We start from the raw sequence: 4,819 nt of genomic DNA, 5'->3' as shown, positions 1-4,819 counted from the left end.
CTCTACCACCAGGGCCCTGGGTTTCAAGCGCAAAACTAGGTGGTCATTTGGGTAGACATTGAGCTAGCTGCAGGAGGTTTTTTTCATACCCCAGTGGCACCTGGAACACCAGCCAGACAAAACTGTTCACTCCCAGGAAAAGGGGCTGAAGCCTGGGAGCCACGTGGTCTAGCTCAGTGGATCCCACCTCCACGGAGCCCAGCAAGCTAAGATCTACTGGCTTGAAATTCTTGGTGCCAGCACAGCAGTCTGAAGTCCACCTGGGACTTGGTGCCCCACCATCAGTAAGCTCCAGCTTGGTTGGGGGAAGGACGTCTGCCATTACAGAGGCTTGAGTAGGTGGTTTTCCCCTCACAGCGTAAACTAAGCCACTGGAAAGTTCAAACTGGGCAGAGCCCACTGCAGTTTGACAAAGCAGCTGTAGCCAGACTGCCTCTCTAGATTCCTCCTCTCTGGGCAGGGCATCCCTGAAAGAAAGGCAGCAGCCCCAGTTAGGGGCTTATAGATAAAACTCCCAACTCCCTGGGACAGAGCACCTGGGGGAAGGGGCGGCTGTGGGCGCAGCTTCAGCAGACTTAACATTTCTGTCTGCTGGCTCTGAAGGGAGCAGTGGATCTCCCAGCACAGCGCTCGAGCTCTCCTAGGGCACAAACTGCCTTCTCAAGTGGGTCCCTGACTCCCACACCTCCTGACTGGGAGACACCTCCCAGCAGGGATGACAGACACCTCATACAGGAGAGCACCAGCTGGCATCTGGTGGGTACTCCTCTGGGACAAAGCTTCCAGAGGAAGGAACAGGGAGCAATCTATGCTGTTCTGCAGCCTCTGCTGGTGATACGCAGGCAAACAGGGTCTGGAGTGGACCTCCAGCAAACTCCAGCAGACCTGCAGCAGAGGGGCCTGACTGCTAGAAGGAAAACTAACAAACAGAAAGGAGGAATAGCATCAACATCAACAAAAAGGACATCCACACAAAAACCTTATCCAAGGTAACCAACATCAAAGACCAAAGGTAGATAAATCCATGAAGATGAGGAAAAACAAGAGCAAAAAGGCTGAAAATTCCAAAAACCAGAATACTTCTTCTCCTCCAAAGGATCACAACTCCTCCCCAGCAAGAGAGCAAAACTGGATGGAGAATGAGTTTGATGAATTGACAGAAATAGGCTTCAGAAGGTGGGTAATAACAAACTCCTCTGAGCTAAAAAAGCATGTTCTAACCCAATGTAAGGAAGCTAAGAACCTTGAAAAAAGGTTAGAGGAATTGCTAACTAGAATAACCAGTTTAGAGAAGAACATAAAGGACCTGATGGACCTGAAAAACACAGCACAGGAACTTCGTGAAGCAGATACAAGTATCAATATCTGAATTGATCAAGCAGAAGAAAGGATATCAAAGATTGAAGATAAACTAATGAAACAAAACTTAAAGACAAGATTAGAGAAAAAAGAACGAAAAGGAAAGAACAAAGCCTCCAAGAAATATGGGACTATATGAAGAGACCAAACCTACATTTGATTGGTGTACCTGATAATGACAGGGAGAACAGAACCAAGCTGGAAAACACTCTTCAGGATATTACGCAGGAGAGCCTCCCCAACCTAGCAAGACAGGCCAACATTCAAATTCAGGAAATACAGAGAACACCACAAAGATACTCCTGGAGAAGAGCAACCCCAAGACACATAATTGTCAGATTCACCAAGGCGTAAAGAAGGAAAAAATGTTAAGGGCAGCTAAATAGAAAGGTCGGGTTACCCACAAAGGGAAGCCCATGAGACTAACAGCAGATCTCTCTGCAGAAACCCTACATGCCAGAAGAGAGTGGGGGCCAATATTCAATATTCTTAAAGAATTTTCAACCCAGAATTTCATATCCAGCCAAACTAAGCTTCATAAGTGAAGGAGAAATAAAATCCTTTACAGACAAGCAAATGCTGAGAGATTTTATCACCACCAGGCCTGCCTTACAAGATCTCCTGAAGGAAGCACAAAATATGGAAAGGAAAAACTGATACCAGCCACTATAAATACATACCAAGTTGTAAAGACCATTGACACTATGAAGAAACTGCATCAACTAATGGGCAAAATAACGAGCTAGCATCATAATGACAGGATCAAATTCACATGTAACAATATAAACTTTAAATGTAAATGGGATGAATGCCCCAATTAAAAGGCACAGACTGGCAAATTGGATAAAGAGTCAAGACTTATCAGTGCGATATATTCAGGAGACCCATCTCACGTGCAAAGACACACATAGGCTCAATATAAAGGGATGGAGGAATATTTACCAAGCAAATTGAAAGCAAATAAAAGCAGGAGTTACAATCCTAGTCTCTGACAAAACAGATTTTAAACCAACAAAGATAAAGAAAGACAAAGAAGGGTATTACATATTGGTAAAGGGATCAATGCAACAAGAAGAACTAACTATCCTAAATATTTAGTTTATTATTCAATATTAGATGCCCAAATACAAGAACATCCAGATTCATAAAGCAAGTTCTTAGAGACCTACAAAGAGACTTAGACTCCCACACAATAATAGTGGGAGACTTTAACACCTCACTGTCAAGATCAACGAGACAGAAATTTAACAAGGACATTCAGAACTTGAACTCAGCTCTGTACCAAGTGGACCTAATAGACATCTACAGAACTCTCCACCCAAAATCAACAGAATACCATTCTTCTCAGCACCACATTGCACTTATTCCAAAATTGACCACATAATTGGAAGTAAAACACTCCTCAGCAAATGCAAAAAAACAGAAATCATAACAAACAGTCTCTCAGACCACAGTGCAATCAAATTAGAACTCAGGACTAAGAAACTCACTGAAAACCACGCAACTACATGGAAACTGAACAGCCTGCTCCTGAACGACTACTGGGTAAATAACGAAATTAAGGCAGAAGTAAATAAGTTCTTTGAAACCAATGAGAACAAAGACACAGCATACCAGAATCTCTGGGACACAGCTAAAGCAGTGCTTAGAGGGAAATTTATAGCACTAAATGCCTGCAGGAGAAAGTGGGAAAGATCTAAAATTGACAACATCACGATTAAAAGAACTAGAGAAGCAAGAGCAAACAAATTCAAAAGCTAGCAGAAGACAAGAAATAACTAAGATGAGAGCAAAACTGAAGGAGATAGAGACACGAAAAACTCTTCAAAAAAATCAGTGAATCCAAGAGCAAGTTTTTTGAAAAGGTCAACAAAATGGATCACTAGCAAGAGTATAAAGAAGAAAAGAGAGAAAAATCAAATAGATTCAATAAAAAATGATAATGGGGATATCACCACCAATCCCACAGAAATACAAACTACCAGAGTGGAAGCTTTCATGGCATTTCTGAAGTTGTGTTATTCTAAACATGGTTTCGAATAACAGTAATTGGGAAGGGACATAATGTTGAACGCATTTCCCTTGGTGCTAATAGACTATTCTTTCTATTTCACATCTTCTGAAAAAAAAAAAAGAAAGAAAAGAGAAAAGGAAACTAATATTTATCGATGACCAGTCATTTCGTTAGGAAATTTCAAATTTATATTTGCACGGAAAGCAATCCTAACAGGTAGATACTATGATTATTTGCCTTTTATGCATATGTTAAATTGCTTAATCAAATCTTTCTACACTGTATATGTAGAACAAAACATCACATTGTACCCTGTACATATATACAATTATTATTAGTCAATTAAAAATAAAAAAGGAAGGACAGAAGGAAGCATGGAAGGAAGGAGAAAGAGAGAGAGAGAGCAGAAAGAAAGAAAGAAAGAAAGAAAGAAAGAAAGAAAGAAAGAAAGAAAGAAAGAAAGAAAGAAAGAAAGAAAGAAAAAGAAAGAAAGAAAGAAAGAAAGAAAGAAAAGAAAGAAAGAAAGAAAGAAACTGAAGACTGATAACCTTATATTGGGACGTTCTTTAGTAAAGATTCAGAATCCTGATTTAAAAATTCAAAATAAATCTCAAAACATCTATGGCTTGTATTTCTTAAGAAGTCCTCAATACCTTAAACAATGCAGATTGGCACTCATAGGCTTTCTTCCAGTGGTGTGCTAGAATTTGTTCCAACTGGCCCAGGAGACCTGCTTGTTAAATTTTCAGAAATTTTTCTAGCTGGTTGTTGAACCTTTGGCAGCTTGAAATCTACTATGGTGAGAGTATTTATACCTACAAAAAAAAAAAAAAAAAAAAAAACACACACACACACATTTACAAAATACCCACTCTTCAACCTCTTCACTGATATGTCACTGCTTTCTGTACACCCATTTGTAAGGAAGATTGTCCTGAGAGTCTTCCTCCTTAGAAGATTGTTTTCATAAATTTATCAGAAAAAAAACTCATCTCATTATTTCAACTGGGAAGGAGAATGAGCCAGGTTAAGAAGAAATAGAAGAGAAGTAATTGTGTTACAACTTCTACACAGGAAGCTTCAGAGTACACAGTTTGTTGATGGATCCTAAAATTACTATTAGTACTCATAATAATTACTGACACTTTTTGAGTTCTTACTATGTGCCAGGTGCTGTCTGAAGCAGTATGCAGTATGCAGAATAACATGCTATCCTCACAACAATCACATGAGAGAATGATTTGATTTCCATTTTATAGTTAAGAGTAAATGAGATTCAGAGAAGTTGGGGACTCGTAGATGGTCACATAGGAAGAAGCAGAGTTGAGATTTGAATGTGGGTCTCTCTGTCTCTACCAGGTCTGTGTTTTTCTGACTGTGCGAGGCATTGTTATGCCTGTCATTGCCCAGTGCAATGCCTTGTACATTGTAGAATCTCAATAAATA

The sequence above is a fragment of the Rhinopithecus roxellana genome, chromosome 7 (genome assembly GCF_007565055.1).
Source record: "Rhinopithecus roxellana isolate Shanxi Qingling chromosome 7, ASM756505v1, whole genome shotgun sequence".
Taxonomy (NCBI): domain Eukaryota; kingdom Metazoa; phylum Chordata; class Mammalia; order Primates; family Cercopithecidae; genus Rhinopithecus; species Rhinopithecus roxellana.
This window is presented reverse-complemented; position numbering follows the sequence as displayed.